The sequence below is a fragment of the Pinus tabuliformis genome, chromosome 1_1 (assembly GCF_031772625.1).
Source record: "Pinus tabuliformis cultivar Carrire ecotype Pingquan chromosome 1_1, CPIR1, whole genome shotgun sequence".
Lineage (NCBI taxonomy): Eukaryota > Viridiplantae > Streptophyta > Pinopsida > Pinales > Pinaceae > Pinus > Pinus tabuliformis.
The window spans coordinates 871897327-871924543 of record NC_142297.1 but is presented as its reverse complement, the minus strand read 5'-3'; positions in this window follow the sequence as shown (position 1 = coordinate 871924543).

The following is a 27217-nucleotide window of genomic DNA, read 5'->3' as shown; positions in this document are numbered from 1 at the left end:
GGGAACAAGTGCTTGAACAGAAGGTCAAGTTGGAGTATGTTCCTTCTAAGGAACAAGTTGCTGATATTCTCACCAAACCATTGCCCAGGGACACTTTTGAATACCTCAGGCAAAAGCTGGGGGTTGTTGATGCATCATCTTATTGCTGAACCTCTTCTGGTTGATGGTACAAGTTCAGGGGGAGCATATAATGCATTGTTGGCATTATGGAAGATGTGCACAAGGAGATCTTCGAAGTAGCTGCAATATGTCTCTATCTCTTTCATGGTGGATTATGGTTCTTCGTTGCAAATCTGGATCAAGAAACAAGCTTCGAACACCCGCTGTAAGGTTCGAAGCTTGTTGATGCATCATCTTATTGTTGAACCTCTTCTGATTGATGGTACAAGTTCAGGGGGAGCATATAATGCATTGTTGGCATTATGGAAGATGTGAAAAAGGAGATCTTCGAAGTAGCTGCAATATGTCTCTATCTCTTTCATGGTGGATTATGGTTCTTCGTTGCAAATCTGGATCAAGAAACAAGCTTCGAACACCCGCTGTAAGGTTCGAAGCTTGATCTACCTTCAAGCGATCAAGCTTCGAACACCAAACCCAGAACACAACAATGACAAACAAAGATTTTAAGAGAAGTAAGCACCCTGCTCAACTGCTCGCCTGCTTACGTAAGCACCATGCTCAACTACTTGCCTGCTTACAGTACTCACCCTGCTCAACTGCTTGCCTGCTTACAGTACGCACCCTGCTCAACTGCTCGGCTGCTTACGTACGCACCCTGCTCAACTGCCAGCCTGCGTACCTCGCTCTAAGTCCATTGAACTGCCTGCGGACCTCCGCACCTGCAACCCTTCCATGCCTGCGTATGTACGCACCTGAAACGCTTTGTTCCTGTGTATGTACGCACTTTTCTTTCACTGTACCTACGTACCTTCGGGCATAGATGATTTCAAGACTTCAGAAATAACCCAGACAATCAGATCTACAGATCTGAACATGCGCCGAAGAGATCTCAATCCATCAGTAGATTCGCCTTATTTAGATCTAGACATACTCCCGAGAGAGATCATAATATGTCAAATTCAGCCCTCATAAGATATTCAACCCAAAACATGCTCAAGCCAAATGATCTCCTTTGCTTTATATAGGAAAGCTCTTCCTTAAATCATGGATCAATACCACGAGCCGACACCATAATAACACAATACCGTCGGCTAAATACCAAGAGTAAAACATAAGAAAACCCCACATGTGAATTTCTTTGCCTTGAAATGTGTGCACTGGGGGTACGCATCTCCTAAACGGGATAACTGTGGGTATGTACGTACTTTATGTAATACTGACCTGCGTGTACGCACCTTATGCAAGGTGTACCTGCGTACCCCTTATTTTCTTCAATATTTGATAGCTGATCATCAATCTCTGCTGCTGACCTGAAGTACTGTGATCTATCCCCTGAATGGGTTGCCATCAAGGACAACACTTTAGCCATAATGCCAACAATCTCCCCCTTTGGACTTTATGGCAACCTCAAAGCTTCAGCTTCATTCTCCCCCTTTTACATCAAGGGCAAAGGGTTATGCTCCCCCTGAATATGAACCAGATTTGCAACGAAGAACCATAATCCACCATGAAAGAGATAGAGACATATTGCAGCTACTTCCAAGATCTCTTTCTGCACATCCTCCATAATGCCAACAATGCATTATATGCTCCCCCTGAACTTGTACCATCAATCAGAAGAGGTTCAGCAATAAGATGATGAATCAACAACCCCCAGCTTTTGCCTGAGGTATTCAAAAGTGTCCCTGGGCAATGGTTTGGTGAGAATATCAGCAACTTGTTCCTTATAAGGAACATAATCCAACTTGACCTTCTGTTCAAGCACTTGTTCCCGGAGAAAATGATACTTGATTGGTATGTGCTTGGTTTTTGAATGCATAACAGGATTCTTTGAGATGCTGATTGCACTTGTGTTATCACATAAGATGGGGATTGGTGGTGTACAAGTGATTTGAAAATCCTGCAAAGTCTGCATCATCCAAAGGCGTTGGGTGCAACAAGATGCAGCAACAACATATTCCGCTTCAGCTGTAGACAAGGCAATCGAACTTTGTTTCTTGCTGAACCAAGGTACCAGTCTGGAACCCATAAAGAACGCACCACCACTTGTGCTTTTCCTGTCATCCACGCTTCCGGCCCAATCTACAACTGTATAAGCATGAAGTGTAAGATCTATATCTCTAGGATACCATAAGCCATAATTTTGAGTCCCTTGAAGATATTTGAAAATTCTCTTCACTGCCTGAAGATGAGTCTCCTTCGGATTTGCCTGAAATCTTCCAACTATTCCAACTGCATGCATGATGTCTGGTCGGGTACCTGTCAAATAAAGTAAACTTCCAATCATAGATCTGTAGGTTGGTTGATGTACTGCTACAGATTCATCATTTGCACTGAGGCTACATCCTGTGACCATGGGTGTACATACTGGTTTTGCATCTTCCATACCATATTTCTTCAAAATTTGTTTGAGATACTTGGTTTGAGATAAAAAGATTCCTCCTTCTTTTTGTTGGATTTGCAAACCAAGGAAATATGTCAGTTCTCCTAGCAAGGACATTTCAAATTCTTTCTGCATGACCAAGGCAAAGTTTTGACTCATAGCTTCTTCATTGCTCCCAAAAATAATGTCATCTACATACACAACAAGTATTAGCAATTTGTCATTTTCAACTTTTATATAAAGATTGCTATCTGCCGATCCTTTTGAAAAGCCTTGTTGATGAAGATATTTGTCCAAACGGTAGTACCAAGCCCTTGGAGCTTGTTTGAGACCATAGAGAGCCTTTTTCAATCTGCATACAAGCTTTGGATCATTCCCAAGAATGAACCCCTCTGGCTGTTCAATGTACACTTCTTCTTCCAAGTCTCCATTCAGAAAGGCTGATTTCACGTCCATTTGAAATACTTTGAAGTTTTGAAAACTTGAGAGAGCAAGGAACATTCGGATGGCCTCAAGTCTTGCAACAGGAGCAAAGGTTTCTTCAAAGTCTATTCCTTCTTGTTGCGCATACCCTTTACAAACAAGTCTGGCTTTGTTTCTAATTACTTCTCCATTTTCATTCAATTTGTTTTTGAAGACCCATTTTGTCCCGATAACATTCTTATCTTGTGGTCTAGGAACCAGCTCCCAAGTGTTGTTCTTTTCGATCTGCTCAAGTTCTTCATCCATTGCTTTCACCCAACATTCATCTTTGCATGCCTCTTTCACATTTTGTGGTTCAGTAGAGGAGAGTAATGCCAAATAGCTTGAAGCTTCTGCAACTGTTCTTCTTGTTTGTACACCTGCTTCTTCCTGCCCCATAATCTGAGATTCTGGATGGTTCTTCTAAACATATCTGGATGGAGTCTTTTCTTCTATTCTTGTTTGCTCCTCTGGTTCTTCTTGAGGTTCTTCTTGAGGTTCTTCTTCTTCATCATTCTGTCGTTGGGGGTAGCCTTCATATTCTTCGATGTCTTCATGATGTACTTACCTAGGAATGTATCCCTTCTCATCAACCACTACATCAATGCTGTCAACAATTCTGCCAAGTGTTTTATTGTAGCATTTGTATGCTTTGCTATGTGGAGAGTAACCAAGAAGAATGCCTTCATCTGCTCTAGGTTCAAGTTTGCCAAGCTGCTCATCAGTATTCTTGATATAGCATTTGCTCCCAAAGATTTTGAAGTGCTTTACTGAAGGAGTCCTACCACTCCAGAGCTCATGAGGAGTTTGAGTGCTGTTCACTCGGACATTTGTTTTGTTGAGAATAACAACTGCAGCATGTGCAGCTTCACCCCAGAAAGTTGCGGGTCCTGACTCATCAAGCATAGCACGAGCCATTTGTTGGACTGTTCTGTTCATTCTTTCCACAACTCCATTTTGCTGAGGAGTTCTTGCTGTAGAGAATTCTCTTCTTATCCCATGTTCTTCACAGAAATCGAAAAATTCATTTGAAGTAAATTCCCCACCTCTGTCGGATCTGAGGCACTTAATTTTGTGACCTGATTCATTTTCAACCAAGGCTTTGAAGGATTTGAATTTTTCGAATGCTTCATCTTTGTGCTTCATAAGTCCTAACCAGACAAACCTGGAGAAATCGTCAATGAATAATATCAAGTATTCTTCTCCTCGAGGTGTTCTTTTCCTGAAAGGACCGCATGTATCTGTATGTACTAGCTCAAGAGGCATGCTAGCTGATCCTTCTTTCTCTGGAAAGTTAGTTCTGGTTTTTTTTCCAACTAACATGATTTGCATATGGTGTTGTCAGGAATTTTGATATCTGGAAGGTCGCGAACTGCCTGATATTTGCATGCTTTCCTTATTTGTGAAAAGCTTAGATGTCCCAACCTCCGATGCCATAACCAGTGCTCATCATCCTTGCTCAGATAGCATTGTTGTTGTCCTTCTTCAAATATGTACAGATTATTTGGAGTTCTTTTGCCTTTGATCACTGTTTTACCTGTATCACGATCACGAACAAGACATCCATTTGATCTGAATATAACCTCGGTTCTTTGATCACACATCTGGCTGAAACTTAGAAGATTATGCTTTAATCCATCAACATACAAAACATTTCCAGCCTTGACCTTTTCTTTTAACTAAGAAATGCCTTTTCCTTTTATAGTTGCGGGAGTATCATTTCCAAAAGAGACTTTCTTTCCCTTTTCTAGAGTAGAATAAGACTCAAGTTTTTTTTTATCACCTGTCATATGCTTCGAACATCCACTGTCAATGTACCATATATTTTCCTGTCCCTCTGCATAAAATGCTATCCCACATCTTTCTGTTTGAGGTTCCTTTATTCTCCATGTTTTGGTGCTTGAGGCTTGTTCCTTTTTCTGCTGAAACCTGCTCCTGCATTCAGAGTCTTCATGACCAAAGTTATTGCAAATAGAACATTCAACTTCATTTTCAAGAACCGAAAAGTTGTTATAGGTCCTTTTTGTAATCCCCGTCATACTTCTTTGTTTTTGAGCTTCCCTAGTCATGATCGTTTTATATGCAACACATTGAGCTGCTTTGTGACCAAAGTTATGGCAAGAAAAGCATTGTCCATTGAAGAAACTTCTGCGGTTATCGAATCTACCAGCCAATTGATTGTAATTTCTATTGTCATCTATTCTTGAACCAAACTGAGAAGATTTTACCTGTGGCTGGTTGTAGCTTTTGTTTGCCCTTAAGATGGATTGCATTTGAAGATGATGATTATATGGATGCTATAGATGTGGATAACCTTTATGATGAAATTACTAGACTCAAGAGATGTATAGAAGAAAAGAACATGATCATTGATACTCTACAATTTCAAATTGATGAAAAGGAAAAACATCTTGAAAAATTAGAAGGTGAAATTGTTGGTCTTAGAAAAGAGATTGAGAAAACAAAATCTATTAATCTCAAGTTTGTCAAAGGATCTGAAACTTTGGATGAGATTATCAATGTGCAGCGGTCTCCACTAAACAAGACACGTCTGGGCTATAATGGAGAAACTTCTCAAGCATCCACCTCAAAAATTTATCTTGATGCAGCAAGAAGAAATGAGCAAAAGCACAATGAAGATCATCAGGTAAAGGAGGGACGGATTACAAACAAAAACTATCAAGGGCAATCCATCTTAACGGTAAAAAAAAGCTACAACCAGCCACAGGTAAAATCTTCTCAGTTTGGTTCAAGAATAGATGACAATAGAAATTACAATCAATTGGTTGGTAGATTCGATAACCGCAGAAGTTTTTTCAATGGACAATGCTTTTCTTGCCATAAATTTGGTCACAAAGCAGCTCAATGTGTTGCATATAAAACGATCATGACTAGGGAAGCTCAAAAACAAAGAAGTATGACGGGGATTACAAAAAGGACCTATAACAACTTTTCGGTTCTTGAAAATGAAGTTGAATGTTCTATTTGCAATAACTTTGGTCATGAAGACTCTGAATGCAGGAGCAGGTTTCAACAGAAAAATGAATAAGCCTCAAGCACCAAAACATGGAGAATAAAGGAACCTCAAACAGAAAGATGTGGGATAGCATTCTATGCAGAGGGACAGGAAAATCTATGGTACATTGACAGTGGGTGTTCGAAGCATATGACAGGTGATAAAGAAAAACTTGAGTCTTATTCTACTCTAGAAAAGGGAAAGAAAGTCTCTTTTGGAAATGATACTCCTGCAACTATAAAAGGAAAAGGCATTGCTCAGTTAAAAGAAAAGGTCAAGGCTGGAAATGTTTTGTATGTTGATGGATTGAAGCATAATCTTCTAAGTGTCAGCCAGATGTGTGATCAAAGAACCGAGGTTATATTCAGATCAAATGGATGTCTTGTTCGTGATCTTGATACAGGTAAAACAATGATCAAAGGCAAAAGAACTCCAAATAATCTGTACATATTTGAAGAAGGACAACAACAATACTATCTCAGCAAGGATGATGAGCACTGGTTATGGCATCGGAGGTTGGGACATCTAAGCTTTTCACAAATAAGGAAAGCATGCAAATATCAGGCAGTTCGCGATCTTCAAGATATCAAAATTCGTGACAACACCATATGCAAATCATGTCAGTTTGGAAAACAAACCAGAACTAACTTTCCAGAGAAAGAAGGATCAGCTAGCATGCCTCTTGAGCTAGTACATACAGATACATGCAGTCCTTTCAGGAAAAGAACACCTCGAGGAGAAGAATACTTGATATTATTCATTGACGATTTCTGCAGGTTTGTCTGGTTAGGACTTATGAAGCACAAAGATGAAGCATTCGAAAAATTCAAATCCTTCAAAGCCTTGGTTGAAAATGAATCAGGTCACAAAATTAAGTGCCTCAGATCCGACAGAGGTGGGGAATTTACTTAAAATGAAATTTTCGATTTCTGTGAAGAACATGGGATAAGAAGAGAATTCTCTACAGCAAGAACTCCTCAGCAAAATGGAGTTGTGGACAGAATGAACAGAACAGTCCAACAAATGGCTCGTGCTATGATTGATGAGTCAGGAACTCCCGCAACTTTCTGGGGTGAAGTTGCACATGCTGCAGTTGTTATTCTCAACAAAAAAAATGTCCGAGTGAACAACACTCAAACTCCTCATGAGCTCTGGAGTGGTAGGACTCCTTCAGTAAAACACTTCAAAATCTTTGGGAGTAAATGCTATATCAAGAATAATGATGAGCAGCTTGGCAAACTTGAATCTAGAGCAGATGAAGGCATTCTTCTTGGTTACTCTGCACATAGCAAAGCATACAAATGCTACAATAAAAGACTTGGCAGAGTTGTTGACAACATTGATGTAGTGGTTGATGAGAAGGGATACATTCCTAGGCAAGTACATCATGAAGACATCGAAGAAGATGAAGGCTACCCCCAATGACAGAATGATGAAGAAGAAGAACCTCAAGAAGAACCTCAAGAAGAACCTGACGAGCAAACAAGAATAGAAGAAAAGACTCCATCCAGATATGTTCAGAAGAACCATCCAGAATCTCAGATTATGGGGCAGAAAGAAGCAGGTGTACAAACAAGAAGAACAGTTGCAGAAGCTTCAAGCTATTTGGCATTACTCTCCTCTACTGAACCACAAAATGTGAAAGAGGCATGCAAAGATGAATGTTGGGTGAAAGCAATGGATGAAGAACTTGAGCAGATCGAAAAGAACAACACTTGGGAGCTGGTTCCTAGACCAAAAGATAAGAATGTTATCGGGACAAAATGGGTCTTCAAAAACAAATTGAATGAAAATGGAGAAGTAATTAGAAACAAAGCCAAACTTGTTTGTAAAGGGTATGTGCAGCAAGAAGGAATAGACTTTAAAGAAACCTTTGCTCCTGTTGCAAGACTTGAGGCCATCCGAATGTTCCTTGCTCTCTCAAGTTTTCAAAACGTCAAAGTATTTCAAATGGACGTGAAATCAACCTTTCTGAATCGAGACTTGGAAGAAGAAGTGTACATTGAACAGCCAGATGGGTTCATTCTTGGAAATGATCCAAATCTTGTATGCAGATTGAAAAAGGCTCTCTATGGTCTCAAACAAGCTCCAAGGGCTTGGTACTACCGTTTGGACAAATATCTTCATCAACAAGGCTTTTCAAAAGGATCAGCAGATAGCAATCTTTATATAAAAGTTGAAAATGACAAATTGCTAATACTTGTTGTGTATGTAGATGCCATTATTTTTGGGAGCAATGAAGAAGCTATGAGTCAAAACTTTGCCTTGGTCATGCAGAAAGAATTTGAAATGTCCTTGCTAGGGGAACTGACATATTTCCTTGGTTCGCAAATCCAACAAAAAGAAGGAGGAATCTTTTTATCTGAAACCAAGTATCTCAAACAGATTTTGAAGAAATATGGTATGGAAGATGCAAAACCAATATGTACACCCATGGTCACAGGATGTAGCCTCAGTGAAAATGATGAATCTGCAACAGTACATCAACCAACCTACAGATCTATGATTGGAAGTTTACTTTATTTGACAGGTACCCGACCAGACATCATGCATGCAGTTGGAATAGTTGGAAGATTTCAGGCAAATCCAAAGGAGACTCATCTTCAGGCAGTGAAGAGAATTTTCAAATATCTTCAAGGGACTCAAAATTATGGCTTATGGTATCCTAGAGATACAGATCTTACACTTCATGCTTATACAGATGCAGATTGGGCCGGAAGCGTGGATGACAGGAAAAGCACAAGTGGTGGTGCGTTCTTTATGGGTTCCAGACTGGTATCTTGGTTCAGCAAGAAACAAAGTTCGATTGCCTTGTCTACAGCTGAAGCGGAATATGTTGCTGCTGCATCTTGTTGCACCCAACTCCTTTGGATGATGCAGACTTTGCAGGATTTTCAAATCACTTGTACACCACCAATCCCCATCTTATGTGATAACAGAAGTGCAATCAACATCTCAAAGAATCCTGTTATGCATTCAAAAACCAAGCACATACCAATCAAGTATCATTTTCTCCGGGAACAAGTGCTTGAACAAAAGGTCAAGTTGGAGTATGTTCCTTCTAAGGAACAAGTTGCTGATATTCTCACCAAACCATTGCCCAGGGACACTTTTGAATACCTCAGGCAAAAGCTGGGGGTTGTTGATGCATCATCTTATTGCTGAACCTCTTCTGATTGATGGTACAAGTTCAGGGGGAGCATATAATGCATTGTTGGCATTATGGAAGATGTGCAGAAGGAGATCTTCGAAGTAGCTGCAATATGTATCTATCTCTTTCATGGTGGATTATGGTTCTTCGTTGCAAATCTGGTTCATATTCAGGGGGAGCATGTTCTTAGGGGGAGCATAACCCTTTGCCCTTGATGTCAAAGGGGGAGAATGAAGCTGAAGCTTTGAGGTTGCCATCAAGTCCAAAGGGGGAGATTGTTGGCATTATGGTTGGCATTATGGCTAAAGTGTTGTCCTTGATGGCAACCCATTCAGGTGATAGATCACAGTACTTCAAGTCAGCAGCAGAGATTGATGATCAGCTATCAAATATTGAAGAAAATAAGGGGTACGCAGGTACACCTTGCATAAGGTGCGTACACGTAGGTCAGTATTACATAAAGTGCGTACATACCCGCAGTTATCCCGTTCAGGAGGTGCGTACCCCCAGTGCACACATTTCAAGGCAAAGAAATTCACATGTGGGGTTTTCTTATGTTTTACTCTTGGTATTTAGCCGACGGTATTGTGTTATTATGGTGTCGGCTCGTGGTATTGATCCATGATTTAAGGAAGAGCTTTCCTATATAAAGCAAAGGAGATCATTTTGCTTGAGCATGCTTTGGGTTGAATATCTTATGAGGGCTAGATCTGACATATTATGATCTCTCTTGGGAGTATGTCTAGATCTAAATAAGGCGAATCTACTGATGGATCGAGATCTCTTCGGCGCATGTTCAGATCTGTAGATCTGACTGTCTGGGTTATTTCTGAAATCTTGAATTCATCTATGCCCGAAGGTATAGTGAAAGAAAAGTGCGTACATACGCAGGAACGAAGCGTGTCAGGTATGTACATACACAGGCACAGAAGGGTTGCAGGTGCGGAGGTCCGCAGGCAGTTCAATGGACTCAGAGCGAGGTACGCAGGCTAGCAGATGAGCAGGGTGCGTACATAAGCAGGCTAGCAGTTGAACAGGGTGCGTACTGTAAGCAGGCAAGTAGTTGAGAAGGGTGAGTACAGTAAGCAGGCCAGCGGTTGAGCAGGGTGCTTACGTAAGCAGGCTAGCAGTTGAGCAGGGTGCTTACTTCTCTTAAAATCTTTGTTTATCATTGTTGTGTTCTGGGTTTGGTCCTATCATTGTTGATCTAGTCACTACAGTTGACTGGGTGATTCTCTTATAATTGATGATTATTTGATGCTTATGGATCCAGTTTGAAAATTTATGAAAAGTGGTCCTTCTAAGAAAAGAAGTAGGGGGTTGTAGCTCCCTTCCAGGAGAGACTGGAAAACGAGAGAGATAGTTGTAGCTCTCTGCAGGTTGCAGCCTGCGTACTGGTAAAGGACTACACCAGTACAAAACCATTGTAAAAGGAGTTTCTAATTTGAAATTAGATAGAGAAATATTGCAGCAGGTGGTTTTCACCCACATTGGGTTTCCACCTTACATCTTGTGTTATTTGGTGTGACTATCTCTTTTCTTTTGTTCATGCTCATTATTTTATGGTACTGACATGCAAAAATAATTCAAAGAACAAATAAAGAAGATTCACTAAAAGAATTAGATAATACTGATTCACTGCTGCTGACTTGAAGTACTGGGATCTATCACCTGAATGGGTTGCCATCAAGGACAACACTTTAGCCATAATGCCAACCATAATGCCAACAATCTCCCCCTTTGGACTTGATGGCAACCTCAAAGCTTCAGCTTCATTCTCCCCCTTTGACATCAAGGGCAAAGGGTTATGCTCCCCCTAAGAACATGCTCCCCCTGAATATGAACAATATTTGCAACGAAGAACCATAATCCACCATGAAAGAGATAGAGACATATTGCAGCTACTTCGAAGATCTCCTTCTGCACATCTTCCATAATGCCAACAATGCATTATATGCTCCCCCTGAACTTGTACCATCAATCAGAAGAGGTTCAACAATAAGATGATGCATCAACAACGCCCAGCTTTTGCCTGAGGTATTCAAAAGTGTCCCTGGGTAATGGTTTGGTGAGAATATCAGCAACTTGTTCCTTAGAAGGAACATACTCCAACTTGACCTTCTGTTCAAGCATTTGTTCCCGGAGAAAATGATACTTGATTGGTATGTGCTTGGCTTTTGAATGCATAACAGGATTCTTTGAGATGCTGATTGCACTTGTGTTATCACATAAGATGGGGATTGGTGGTGTACAAGTGATTTGAAAATCCTGCAAAGTCTGCATCATCCAAAGGAGTTGGGTGCAACAAGATGCAGCAACAACATATTCCGCTTCAGCTGTAGACAAGGCAATCGAACTCTGTTTCTTGCTGAACCAAGATACCAGTCTGGAACCCATAAAGAACGCACCACCACTTGTGTTTTTCCTGTCATCCATGCTTCCGGCCCAATCTGCATCTGTATAAGATGAAGTGTAAGATCTGTATCTCTAGGATACCATAAGCCATAATTTTGAGTCCCTTGAAGATATTTGAAAATTCTCTTCACTGCCTGAAGATGAGTCTCCTTTGGATTTGCCTGAAATCTTCCAACTATTCCAACTGCATGCATGATGTCTGGTCGGGTACCTGTCAAATAAAGTAACCTTCCAATCATAGATCTGTAGGTTGGTTGATGTACTGCTGCAGATTCATCATTTGCACTGAGGCTACATCCTGTGACCATGGGTGTACATACTGGTTTTGCATCTTCCATACCATATTTCTTCAAAATCTGTTTGAGATACTTGGTTTGAGATAAAAAGATTCCTCCTTCTTTTTGTTGGATTTGCAAACCAAGAAAATATGTGAGTTCTCCTAGCAAGGAAATTTCAAATTCTTTCTGAATGACCAAGGCAAAGTTTTGACTCATAGCTTCTTCATTGCTCCCAAAAATAATTTCATTTACATACACAACAAGTATTAGCAATTTGTCATTTTCAAGTTTTATATAAATATTTCTATCTGCCGATCCTTTTGAAAAGCCTTGTTGATGAAGATATTTGTCCAAACGGTAGTACCAAGCCCTTGGAGCTTGTTTGAGACCATAGAGAGCCTTTTTCATTCTGCATACAAGATTTGGATCATTTCCAAGAATGAACCCATCTGGCTGTTCAATGTACACTTCTTCTTCCAAGTCTCTATTCAGAAAGGTTGATTTCACGTCCATTTGAAATACTTTGAAGTTTTGAAAACTTGAGAGAGCAAGGAACATTCAGATGGCCTCAAGTCTTGCAACAGGAGCAAAGGTTTCTTCAAAGTCTATTCCTTCTTGCTGCGCATACCTTTACAAACAAGTCTGGCTTTGTTTCTAATTACTTCTCCATTTTCATTCAATTTGTTTTTGAAGACCCATTTTGTCTCGATAACATTCATATCTTTTGGTCTAGGAACCAGCTCCCAAGTGTTTTTCTTTTCGATCTGCTCAAGTTCTTCATCCATTGCTTTCACCCAACATTCATCTTTGCATGCCTCTTTCACATTTTGTGGTTCAGTAGAGGAGAGTAATGCCAAATAGCTTGAAGCTTCTGCAACTGTTCTTCTTGTTTGTACACCTGCTTCTTTCTGCCCCATAATCTGAGATTCTGGATGGTTCTTCTGAACATATCTGGATGGAGTCTTTTCTTCTATTCTTGTTTTCTCCTCAACTTCTTCTTGAGGTTATTCTTCTTCATCATTCTGTCATTGGGGGTAGCCTTCATGTTCTTCGATGTCTTCATGATGTACTTGCCTAGGAATGTACCCCTTCTCATCAACCACTACATCAATGTTGTCAACAATTCTTCCAAGTCTTTTATTGTAGCATTTGTATGCTTTGCTATGTGGAGAGTAACCAAGAAGAATGCCTTCATCTGCTCTAGGTTCAAGTTTGCCAAGCTGATCATCAATCTCTGCTGCTGACTTGAAGTATTGTGATCTATCACCTGAATGGGTTGCCATCAAGGACAACACTTTAGCCATAATGCCAACAATCTCCCCCTTTGGACTTGATGGCAACCTCAAAGCTTCAGCTTCATTCTCCCCCTTTGACATCAAGGGCAAAGGGTTATGCTCCCCCTAAGAACATGCTCCCCCTGAATATGAACCAGATTTGCAACGAAGAACCATAATCCACCATGAAAGAGATAGAGACATATTGCAGCTACTTCGAAGATCTCCTTCTGCACATCTTCCATAATGCCAACAATGCATTATATGCTCCCCTTGAACTTGTACCATCAATCAGAAGAGGTTCAGCAATAAGATGATGCATCAACAACCCCCAGCTTTTGCCTGAGGTATTCAAAAGTGTCCCTGGGCAATGGTTTGGTGAGAATATCAGCAACTTGTTCCTTAGAAGGAACATACTCCAACTTGACCTTCTGTTCAAGCACTTGTTCCCGGAGAAAATGATACTTGATTGGTATGTGCTTGGTTTTTGAATGCATAACAGGATTCTTTGAGATGCTGATTGCACTTGTGTTATCACATAAGATGGGGATTGGTGGTGTACAAGTGATTTGAAAATGCTACAAAGTCTGCATCATCCAAAGGAGTTGGGTGCAACAAGATGCAACAGCAACATATTTCACTTCAGCTGTAGACAAGGCAATCGAACTCTGTTTCTTGCTGAACCAAGATACCAGTCTGGAACCCATAAAGAATGCACCACCACTTGTGCTTTTCCTGTCATCCACACTTCCGGCCGAATCTGCATCTGTATAAGCATGAAGTGTAAGATCTGTATCTCTAGGATACCATAAGCCATAATTTTGAGTCCCTTGAAGATATTTGAAAATTCTCTTCACTGCCTGAAGATGAGTCTCCTTTGGATTTGCTTGAAATCTTCCAACTATTCCAACTGCATGCATGATGTCTGGTCGGGTACCTGTCAAATAAAGTAAACTTCCAATCATAGATCTGTAGGTTGGTTGATGTACTGCTGCAGATTCATCATTTTCACTGAGGCTACATCCTGTGACCATGGGTGTACATACTGGTTTTGCATTTTCCATACCATATTTCTTCAAAATCTGTTTGAGATAAAAAGATTCCTCCTTCTTTTTGTTGGATTTGCAAACCAAGGAAATATGTCAGTTCTCCTAGCAAGGACATTTCAAATTCTTTCTGCATGACCAAGGCAAAGTTTTGACTCATAGCTTCTTCATTGCTCCCAAAAATAATGTCATCTACATACACAACATGTATTAGCAATTTGTCATTTTCAACTTTTATATAAAGATTGCTATCTGCCGATCCTTTTGGAAAGCCTTGTTGATGAAGATATTTGTCCAAACGGTAGTACCAAGCCCTTGGAGCTTGTTTGAGACCATAGAGAGCCTTTTTCAATCTTCATACAAGATTTGGATCATTTCCAAGAATGAACCCATCTGGCTGTTCAATGTACACTTCTTCTTCCAAGTCTCCATTCAGAAAGGCTGATTTCACGTCCATTTGAAATACTTTGAAGTTTTGAAAACTTGAGAGAGTAAGGAACATTCGGATGGCCTCAAGTCTTGCAACAGGAGAAAAGGTTTCTTCAAAGTCTATTCCTTCTTGCTGTACATACCCTTTACAAACAAGTCTGGCTTTGTTTCTAATTACTTCTCCATTTTCATTCAATTTGTTTTTGAAGACCCATTTTGTCCCGATAACATTCTTATCTTTTGGTCTAGGAACCAACTCCCAAGTGTTGTTCTTTTCGATCTGCTCAAGTTCTTCATCCATTGCTTTCACCCAACATTCATCTTTTCATGCCTCTTTTAAATTTTGTGGTTCAGTAGAGGAGAGTAATACCAAATAGCTTGAAGCTTTTGCAACTGTTCTTCTTGTTTTTACACCTGCTTCTTTCTGCCCCATAATCTGAGATTCTGGATGGTTCTTCTAAACATATCTGGATGCAGTCTTTTCTTCTATTCTTGTTTGCTCCTCAACTTCTTCTTGAGGTTCTTCTTCTTCATCATTCTGTCACTGGGGGTAGCCTTCATCTTCTTCGATGTCTTCATGATGTACTTGCCTAGGAATGTACCCCTTCTCATCAACCACTACATCAATGATGTCAACAATTCTGCCAAGTCTTTTATTGTAGCATTTGTATGCTTTGCTATGTGGAGAGTAACCAAGAAGAATTCCTTCATCTGCTCTAGGTTCAAGTTTTCCAAGCTGATCATCAATCTTTGCTGCTGACTTGAAGTACTGTGATCTATCACCTGAATGGGTTGCCATCAAGGACAACACTTTAGCCATAATGCCAACAATCTCCCCCTTTGGACTTGATGGCAACCTCAAAGCTTCAGCTTCATTCTCCCGCTTTGACATCAAGGGCAAAGGGTTATGCTCCCCCTAAGAACATGCTCCCCCTGAATATGAACCAGATTTGCGACGAAGAACCATAATCCACCATGAAAGAGATAGAGACATATTGCAGCTACTTCGAAGATCTCCTTCTGCACATCTTCCATAATGCCAACAATGCATTATATGCTCCCCCTGAACTTGTACCATCAATCAGAAGAGGTTCAGCAATAAGATGATGCATCAACAACCCCCAGCTTTTGCCTGAGGTATTCAAAAGTGTCCCTGGGCAATGGTTTGGTGAGAATATCAGCAACTTGTTCCTTAGAAGGAACATACCCCAACTTGACCTTCTGTTCAATCACTTGTTCCCGGAGAAAATGATACTTGATTGGTATGTGCTTGGTTTTTGAATGCATAACAGGATTCTTTGAGATGCTGATTGCACTTGTGTTATCACATAAGATGGGGATTGGTGGTGTACAAGTGATTTGAAAATCCTACAAAGTCTGCATCATCCAAAGGAGTTGGGTGCAACAAGATGCAGCAGCAACATATTCCACTTCAGCTGTAGACAAGGCAATCGAACTTTGTTTCTTGCTGAACCAAGATACCAGTCTGGAACCCATAAAGAACGCACCACCACTTGTGCTTTTCCTGTCATCCACACTTCCGGCCCAATCTGCATCTGTATAAGCATGAAGTGTAAGATCTGTATCTCTAGGATACCATAAGCCATAATTTTGAGTCCCTTGAAGATATTTGAAAATTCTCTTCACTGCCTGAAGATGAGTCTCCTTTGGATTTGCCTGAAATCTTCCAACTATTCCAACTGCATGCATGATGTCTGGTCGGGTACCTGTCAAATAAAGTAAACTTCCAATCATAGATCTGTAAGTTGGTTGATGTACTGCTGCAGATTCATCATTTGCACTAAGGCTACATCCTGTGACCATGGGTGTACATATTGGTTTTGCATCTTCCATACCATATTTCTTCAAAATCTGTTTGAGATACTTGGTTTGAGATAAAAAGATTCCTCCTTCTTTTTGTTGGATTTGCAAACCAAGGAAATATGTCAGTTCTCCTAGCAAGGACATTTCAAATTCTTTCTGCATGACCAAGGCAAAGTTTTGACTCATAGCTTCTTCATTGCTCCCAAAAATAATGTCATCTACATACACAACAAGTATTAGCAATTTGTCATTTTCAACTTTTATATAAAGATTGCTATCTGCCGATCCTTTTGAAAAGCCTTGTTGATGAAGATATTTGTCCAAACGGTAGTACCAAGCCCTTGGAGCTTGTTTGAGACCATAGAGAGCCTTTTTCAATCTGCATACAAGATTTGGTTCATTTCCAAGAATGAACCCATATGGCTGTTCAATGTACACTTCTTCTTACAAGTCTCCATTCAGAAAGGCTGATTTCACGTCCATTTGAAATACTTTGAAGTTTTGAAAACTTGAGAGAGCAAGGAACATTCGGATGGCCTCAAGTCTTGCAACAGGAGAAAAGGTTTCTTCAAAGTCTATTCCTTCTTATTGCGCATACCCTTTACAAACAAGTCTGGCTTTGTTTCTAATTACTTCTCCATTTTCATTCAATTTGTTTTTGAAGGCCCATTTTGTCCCGATAACATTCTTATCTTTTGGTCTAGGAACCAGCTCCCAAGTGTTGTTCTTTTCGATCTGCTCAAGTTCTTCATCCATTGCTTTCACCCAACATTCATCTTTGCATGCCTCTTTCACATTTTATGGTTCAGTAGAGGAGAGTAATGCCAAATATCTTGAAGCTTTTGCAATTGTTCTTCTTGTTTGTACACCTGCTTCTTTCTGCCCCATAATCTGAGATTCTGGATGGTTCTTCTGAACATATCTGGATGGAGTCTTTTCTTCTATTCTTGTTTGCTCCTCAGGTTCTTCTTGAGGTTCTTCTTCTTCATCATTCTGTCGTTGGGGGTAGCCTTCATCTTCTTCGATGTCTTCATGATGTACTTGCCTAGGAATGTATCCCTTCTCATCAACCACTACATCAATGTTGTCAACAATTCTGCCAAGTCTTTTATTGTAGCATTTGTATGCTTTGCTATGTGGAGAGTAACCAAGAAGAATGCCTTCATCTGCTCTAGGTTCAAGTTTGCCAAGCTGATCATCAATCTCTGTTGCTGACTTGAAGTACTGTGATCTATCACCTGAATGGGTTGCCATCAAGGACAACACTTTAGCCATAATGCCAACCATAAAGCCAACAATCTCCCCCTTTGGACTTGATGGCAACCTCGAAGCTTCAGCTTCATTCTCCCCCTTTGACATCAAGGACAAAGGGTTATGCTCCCCCTAAGAACATGCTCCCCCTGAATATGAACCAGATTTGCAACGAAGAACCATAATCCACCATGAAAGAGATAGAGACATATTGCAGCTACTTTGAAGATCTCCTTCTGCACATCTTCCATAATGCCAACAATGAATTACATGCTCCCCCTGAACTTGTACCATCAATCAGAAGAGGTTCAGCAATAAGATGATGCATCAACAACCCCCAAATTTTGCCTGAGGTATTCAAAAGTGTCCCTGGGCAATGGTTTGGTGAGAATATCAGCAACTTGTTCCTTAGAAGGAACATACTCCAACTTGACCTTCTGTTCAAGCACTTGTTCCCGGAGAGAATTATACTAAATTGGTATGTGCTTGGTTTCTGAATGCATAACAGGATTCTTTGAGATGCTGATCGCACTTGTGTTATCACATAAGATGGGGATTGGTGGTGTACAAGTGATTTGAAAATCCTGCAAAGTCTGCATCATCCAAACGAGTTGGGTGCAACAAGATGCAGCAGCAACATATTCCGCTTCAGCTGTAGACAAGGCAATCAAACTCTGTTTCTTGCTGAACCAAGATACCAGTCTGGAACCCATAAAGAACACACCACCACTTGTGCTTTTCCTGTCATCCATGCTTCCGGCCCAATCTGCATCTGTATAAGCATGAAGTGTAAGATCTGTATCTCTAGGATACCATAAGCCATAATTTTGAGTCCCTTGAAGATATTTGAAAATTCTCTTCATTGCCTGAAGATGAGTCTCCTTTGGATTTTCCTGAAATCTTCCAACTATTCCAACTGCATGCATGATGTCTGGTCGGGTACCTGTCAAATAAAGTAAACTTCCAATCATAGATCTGTAGGTTGGTTTATGTACTGCTGCAGATTGATCATTTGCAATGAGGCTACATCTTGTGACCATGGGTGTACATACTGGTTTTGCATCTTCCATACCATATTTCTTCGAAATCTGTTTGAGATACTTGGTTTGAGATAAAAAGATTCCTCCTTCTTTTTGTTGGATTTGAAAACCAAGGAAATATGTCAGTTTTCCTAGCAAGGACATTTCAAATTCTTTCTACATGACCAAGGCAAAGTTTTGACTCATAGCTTCTTCATTGCTCCCAAAAATAATGTCATCTACATACACAACAAGTATTAGCAATTTGTCATTTTCAACTTTTATATAAAGATTGCTATCTGCCGATCCTTTTGAAAAGCCTTGTTGATGAAGATATTTGTCGAAACGGTAGTACCAAGCCCTTGGAGCTTGTTTGAGAGCATAGAGAGCCTTTTTCAATCTGCATACAAGATTTGGATCATTTCCAAGAATGAACCCATCTCGCTGTTCAATGTACACTTCTTCTTCCAAGTCTCCATTCAGAAAGGTTGATTTCACGTCCACTTGAAATACTTTGAAGTTTTGAAAACTTGAGAGAGCAAGGAACATTCGGATGGCCTCAAGTCTTGCAACAGGAGCAACATTCAGAAGACCCATTTTGTCCCGATAACTTTCTTATCTTTTGGTCTAGGAACCAACTCCCAAGTGTTGTTCTTTTCGATCTGCTCAAGTTCTTCATCCATTGCTTTCACCCAACATTCATCTTTGCATGCCTCTTTCACATTTTTTGGTTCAGTAGAGGAGAGTAATGCCAAATAGCTTGAAGCTTCTGCAACTCTTCTTCTTGTTTGTACACCTGCTTCTTTCTGCGCCATAATCTGAGATTCTGGATGGTTCTTCTGAACATATCTGGATGGAGTCTTTTCTTCTATTCTTGTTTGCTCCTCAGGTTCTTCTTGAGGTTCTTCTTGAGGTTCTTCTTCTTCATCATTCTGTCGTTGGGGGTAGCCTTCATCTTCTTCGATGTCTTCATGATGTACTTGCCTAGGAATGTATCCCTTCTCATCAACCACTACATCAATGCTGTCAACAATTCTACCAAGTCTTTTATTGTAGCATTTGTATGCTTTGCTATGTTGAGAGTAACCAAGAAGAATGCCTTCATCTGCTCTAGGTTCAAGTTTTCCAAGCTGCTCATCATTATTCTTGATATAGCATTTACTCCCAAAGATTTTGAAGTGTTTTACTGAAGGAGTCCTACCACTCCAGAGCTCATGAGGAGTTTGAGTGCTGTTCACTCGGACATTTGTTTTGTTGGGAATAACAACTGCAGCATGTGCAGCTTCACCCCAGAAAGTTACGGGAGTTCCTGACTCATCAAGCATAGCACGAGCCATTTGTTGGACTGTTCTGTTCATTCTTTCCACAACTCCATTTTGCTGAGGAGTTCTTGCTGTAGAGAATTCTCTTCTTATCCCATGTTCTTCACAGAAATCGAAAAATTCATTTGAAGTAAATTCCCCACCTCTGTCAGATCTGAGGCACTTAATTTTTTGACCTGATTCATTTTCAACCAAGGCTTTGAAGGATTTGAATTTTTCGAATGCTTCATCTTTGTGCTTCATAAGTCCTAACCAGACAAACCTGGAGAAATCGTCAATGAATAATATCAAGTATTCTTCTCCTCGAGGTGTTCTTTTCCTGAAAGGACCGCATGTATCTGTATGTACTAGCTCAAGAGGCATGCTAGCTGATCCTTCTTTCTCTGGAAAGTTAGTTCTGGTTTGTTTTCCAAACTGACATGATTTGCATATGGTGTTGTCAGGAATTTTGATATCTGGAAGATCGCGAACTGCCTGATATTTGCATGCTTTCCTTATTTGTGAAAAGCTTAGATGTCCCAACCTCCGATGCCATAACCAGTGCTCATCATCCTTGCTCAGATAGCATTGTTGTTGTCCTTCTTCAAATATGTACAGATTATTTGGAGTTCTTTTGCCTTTGATCACTGTTTTACCTGTATCAAGATCACGAACAAGACATCCATTTGATCTGAATATAACCTCGGTTCTTTGATCACACATCTGGCTGACACTTAGAAGATTATGCTTCAATCCATCAACATACAAAACATTTCCAGCCTTGACCTTTTCTTTTAACTGAGCAATGCCTTTTCCTTTTATAGTTGCAGGAGTATCATTTCCAAAAGAGACTTTCTTTCCCTTTTCTAGAGTAGAATAAGACTCAAGTTTTTCTTTATCACCTGTCATATGCTTCGAACATCCACTGTCAATGTACCATAGATTTTCCTGTCCCTCTGCATAGAATGCTATCCCACATCTTTCTGTTTGAGGTTCCTTTATTCTCCATGTTTTGGTGCTTGAGGCTTGTTCCTTTTTCTGCTGAAACCTGCTCCTGCATTCAGAGTCTTCATGACCAAAGTTATTGCAAATAGAACATTCAACTTCATTTTCAAGAACCAAAAAGTTGTTATAGGTCCTTTTTGTAATCCCCGTCATACTTCTTTGTTTTTGAGCTTCCCTAGTCATGATCGTTTTATATGCAACACATTGAGCTGCTTTGTGACCAAAGTTATGGCAAGAAAAGCATTGTCCATTGAAGAAACTTCTGCGGTTATCGAATCTACCAGCCAATTGATTGTAATTTCTATTGTCATCTATTCTTGAACCAAACTGAGAAGATTTTACCTGTGGCTGGTTGTAGCTTTTGTTCACTTCTTATTACAGATGGCTTTCCCATACATTTTCATATGATGGAATAGTTAGCCATGTGGTCTATGTGCACTTGCAGAGTTGGGGTTCTCAGAATAACCCACAGTTTAATTGTGGTCTTGGGTTTGTAGGGCCCCATCTTAGCTTTGCCCTCTGACCCTTGACCTCTGTCTTCCACCTTTTCCTCCCGAAAGTCTTCTTCATGGGCCCCATGATCTGCATTGATTTTGCTAATTCCCGCCTTCTGAGTTTTTGTGTCTTTTGTCTTGACCTCCCTAGGCTTTGGACGTTTGTTCTTCTTCCCTCCTCTTCCCCTATCTGCAACCATATAACTATAGGAGGGAGTGGAGCTCCCTCTTCATTGTGTTTCCATGGATTCCTGGTACTCTTTGTCATTGGTTTCGATAAACCCTCTTACGAAGCATTTCTTTCAATACCACTATTGTTTCCCATAAATAAGTAAGTTACATCCACATCTTCCTCAAGATATTTTCAAGGGAGAAGTTTAAAAATCTCAGCTCTCATGGCCTTTTAGTATTTTTTTGGATAGATTACTTTTCTAGATTCCCTCATTATTGGATTTCCTATCTCTTAATGGATTTTTGTGGTCCATGTGAAGGTTTGAACTCTTCATCAGTTATGATTAAATTATATTTATAATTATTATGGGTCTTTTTCCTATTTACATTTCCATGCCCATATATGGGTTGTTAACATAATTATTACAATTTCAATAATCCAAAAATTAAGTGTTGAGGATGTTACATAGTATGAGTGAAGGAGGAGGCTTTTTATCCCTATACATTATTTTTTTCCTCCTCCCTCTTTTTACCTCCCTCTTTTTATCGACCTCCATACAACTTTCCATGATACTTTGATATGCAGCTGACCTCCTAGAAATAACACCCCAATTGTGCACTCATTCTATCACGATAAAGACCATACAAAGGGGATAAGAGAAAATATATGGCCTTGATAGCAATAGGATCTCATCCGTAAATTACTGTGGATATTCCATTGGATAGTTCATCATAATATATCTGATAATAATATATTACATTTATTAATTTTTATACGATTACAATTTTATTAAATTTTTAGATCTATAGATTTTATTGTATTTAGTGCATGCATGTGAATGAGAATTATGTAGAAAATAGATAATGAAAAAATAAATTCTCTCACACAAATAAGACACAAGATATGCTTTGGGAAACCCTTTCAGAAGAAAAACAAACTTGAAGGTGAGGTCGCTTCACTCTCTTTCTTTGTCTAAATGTATGGTTGCAGGTACAAAAAAACAATGCTTACCACCCATGGGCTGCTACAATGCACATATCCCCTTTGTGTGCTATACCTCCTATCTCTCATATCTATGTTTTCTTTGCCATTGAACAAAATTATATCGAAAAAAGAGAATTGCTCTTCCTCCTAGTGGCTCGATTATAACACAGTCGATAGCTTGATATTCGTTAAGTTTGATTACATCAACTCTTAAATAAGTTAAAATATAGACTATTCTAGAATTTGTTACATAAAAAACACCTGGCTAGCTCCTTTTCCATGAGTAATGGGGGCTGACACGACATCTTCCTAAACTATAGGTGTAAAAACAAGAAGGCCAACTTTTGAGTCACATAACAATCAGAGATGGACCCTGATTGATGCACTTCTTACACCGTTGGAAGGATATTTGTGTGTAGAATGACATGAAAACATGCAGCACTAAATCAACAATTTTTTATCCCCCAAAAAATTTATTTAATGAACCAAAATGCTCCTGGAAGGTTTCAGACTCTGTTTTGCCATACTAGGTCCCACTGCTAAAAATGGTCCCATGAGATGATTCCTCCTCTTTTTCCACTCTGAATGCATTGATATGGATGACAAAAAATATAATGATCCAATTTGGAGTAGGATCACCCACACTTGATCCATGGCCTTTAAAATCCTCTTTCATTATCAATATTTTGTCATATACCAAGACCAAAATGGCTAGAGAATTCATAACCAAGAAAACATATAATTCATGTGGAAGGAATATATTTCATTAAAACAAACATAGAGCTAACATGAGACTAGGAGAATCTTAACTCTCATGAGCTTACTATCCCATTTACGAGAGAGCTTCTTCCCAAGACCTTAAATTTTTCACTACCATCAGTCATATGATGTCTATTACCCACTTATCATAACTACCTTTAGGGGTGGACATTATCCTTGGATTCCAACAAAGAGAAAGAGATATAAGGAGGAAACACAATGAAAATATGTTGTAAGAATGTGGAGTTTGGCCCTGAAAGAACTTTAAAGATCAGCTCCTCTCTCTCTCCCTCTTAGTAAAAGGAGCTATGTGGCCTCTTAACCCACCATTTCAAGGTTTTTTCTTGGAGATACAAGGAAATAAAATAAATCCATCCCTCGGTCTGTACCCATCATATTTACATTAAGGAGGACTGCAAACCAGTCAGGCAACCTCAGAGGAGAATGAATCCAGCCCTTAAGTACATTGTTAAAGAAGAAGTGCAAAAATTGTTGGATGAAGGATTCATCTACCCCATATCGGACAACGAATGGGTTTCCCCTCTAGTGTTGGTACCCAAGAAAAATGGGAAGTGGAGAATCTGTGTGGACTATAGAGAACTGAACAAAGCCACCAAGAAAGACGACTTCCCTCTGCCTTTCATATATCAAGAGTTGGATGGACTGGCAGGAAAGAAGTTTCTCTTTCCTAGATGGGTTTAGCGGGTATAATCAGATCCAAATCAGCCCGGAGGACCAAGATAAGACTACCTTCACTTGTCTATGGGGTACCTTTTCCTACTAAGTCCTTCCCTTTGGGTTATGCAATGCCCATGCCACTTTTGAGAGAGCTGTATTGAGCGTCTTTGCCGAGTTGGTTCATGATTCGGTGGATATATATATGGTTGAATTTAATCCTTATGGGCCCAACTTCCAAGAAGCATTGACTAATCTGGGAAAAGTTTTAACCAAGTGCATTGAGATGAACCTGTCCCTCAGTCCTAAAAAATGTGAATTCTTGATGACTGAAGGGACTGTGCTCGGACATACCATTTCTCGCCAAGGATTACAGGTGGATCCTAACAAAATTGCTATAATCCAAAAGGTCCCACCTCCTCAGAAGGTAAGGGATGTCCGGAGTTTCCTAGGCTTAGCAGGATATTATCGAAGATTCATTAAAGACTTCAGTAAGCTAGCCTCGCCATTGTTTGGCATCTTAGCAAAAGATGTTGAATTTAAATGGACTGACGACTGTCAGAGGGATATGAATGAGTTGAAGGATAAGTTAGTGTCCACCCCAATTTTTAGAGGCCCAAACTAGGCCCTACCTTTCCACATCCACACTGATGCCTCGAACAAAGCCATAGGGGCAGCCTGAGGACAAGCTGAAAAAAAACTTCCATATGCCATATACTTTGTCAGAAAAAACTTATCTAAGGCAGAAATGAATTATACTATAACTGAGAAATAGTTCCTAGCTATGGTCCATTCCCTGAACAAGTTCCAACACTACATCACTGGATATCAAACATTTGTACATACTGACCATGTTGCAATTAGATATTTAATGAATAAACCTGATGTGAATGCTCGTATTATTGGATGGTTACTTTTGTTGCAGCAGTTTGATTTGACTATCGTTGACAAACTAGGTAAAGAAAATGTTGTTGCTGACTTCTTGTCTAGATTGGATTTGCTTGCAGGTGAAGAAGGAACAGTGGATGACCAGATGCCAGATGAAAATCAGTTTGCTATCTCAGTACTCTCTCCGTGGTTTGCTGATATAGCAAACTATCTGGTCTCAGCATAGTTCCCTCTGCATCTATCCTCAAAGGAGAAGAGTAGAATCGTGAGGAAGAGTGCCACAGTCACTTGGATCGGGGGCAACCTGTTCAAACTTGGCCCCAATCAGATCTTAAGGCGTTGTGTAAGGGAGGAGGAAGCCTTTGAAATCCTCCTAACCTATCATGATGGGCCTTGTGGAGGACATTTTTCAGCCAAGAGGACTGCCTTCAAAATTCTACAGGCAGGCTACTATTGGCCCACTCTTCATCAAGATGTAAGAAGATATATCAACCAATGTGACCGATGCCAAAGGATGGGGAAACTGACTCCAAGGGACGAAATGCCTCTCCAACCTCAAGTGACTCTTGAGCAATTTGAGAAGTGGGGTATGGATTTTGTGGGTCCTATCAACCCTCCTTCAAGGCAAAGTTCTTACATCATTGTGTGCACAGACTATTTGACAAAGTGGGAGGAAACCAAGGCAATCAAAGCAGCAATAGAAGGAAAGGTGGCTGAGTTTTTAAGAGAAAACATCTTCTACAAATTTGGCTACCCAAGAGAGTTAGTCACCGATCAAGGAAGCCAGTTCACCTCCAACTTAATTGAAGACTTTCTCGCTCATCACAAGATCAAGCATAGGACTTCCACCCCATATCATCCTCAAGCAAATGGGTAGGTGGAAGTCACCAATAGAGCATTAGAAGGGATTTTGACTAAGGTGGTGAGCAGCAGCAGAAAGGATTGGGCAGATCGCCTGGTTGAGGCCACTTGGGCCTACAACACCACTTGGAAGACCACAACCAGTTTCACACCTTATGAGTTGGTCTATGGGAAGAGAGCTTTGTTGTCAATCAAGTTTGAGTACAACACATTGAGGATGGCAGCTCAGCTAGACCTAGATCTTAGCATGCTCAAAAAGAAAGGTTATTGCAGCTGAATGGGTTAGATGAACACCGAATGCAGGCCCTCCTCCACTCAGAAGTGGTTCAACTTTAGAGGAAGATATGGCATGACCAGCACCTCAATGACAAACAATTCTAGCCAGGAGATTGGGCGCTGCTGTATGATTCCAAACATAAGGATTTCAAGGGGAAGTTGAGGACAAGATGGCTAGGACCATATGCAGTGGAGAAGTGTAATGACAATGGTTCTGTCCTTATCTGGACCATTGATGAAGAAGCCATCCCCATGCTCGTCAATGAGCATCGACTAAAGATCTACAGGAAACCTCTTTCGAGGCAAGAGTTCATCAAAAGTGTGGAAAAATCAGTGCTGGTCATAGAGAAGGGTTCTGCCTCTGTTTTGGGCACACCTTCAGCATCATTATATATCAAAAAAAAAATTCAATAAAAAATATCCTTGGGTGAAAACCTTTTTGATGCGCCCAAGGCAAATGGTAGGGGTGAAAACCTCATTGAGGCACCCCTACTGTCTCTCTGAAAAAAGAATTGGAAAAAAAAAACCTTGGGTGAAAACCTCCATGAGGTGCCTAAGGCAGATAGTAGGGGTGAAAACCTCATTGAGGCGCCCCTGCTGTCTCTTAAAAAAAAAAGGAAAAAAACAAGAAGAAAGAAAAAGAAAAAAGAAGAAGAAGGAAGAAATAGAAAAAACAAGTTTAATCTTTGGAAATTGTTGCAGGTTGCAGGAACACAATGCAAAAAGGAGGCCTCTCAACTAAGGTCAAGGGTCCCTACCAAACTACCAGGCAACCTCACATACACTCCCTCCATGAACACTCATTTTTTCCAAGGTTTGGACACAATCTGGTCATGGTTTAGCCTTCTACAGGAAGCTACAGGACTTTCTACATGAAGTTCTGTATTTCTATAGGAAACATCCTGTAGAGCCTTTGGGCGGGCCAGGATCGATTATGGAGAAGGATTTGAATCTTGAAGTCTGTTGAGGAGGCATGCAACCACTCTTTTCTTCCATCCTCCACTTGTTTCACCTCCTTTCAACACCATTGCTGCCATCTGGTCGAATATACCTGCATAGTCATACCAAAACCCTATTTTCTCAGATAATTTTTTTTTTAAGTGGGAAATAAAGCATGCAGAGGCTCGCACACTT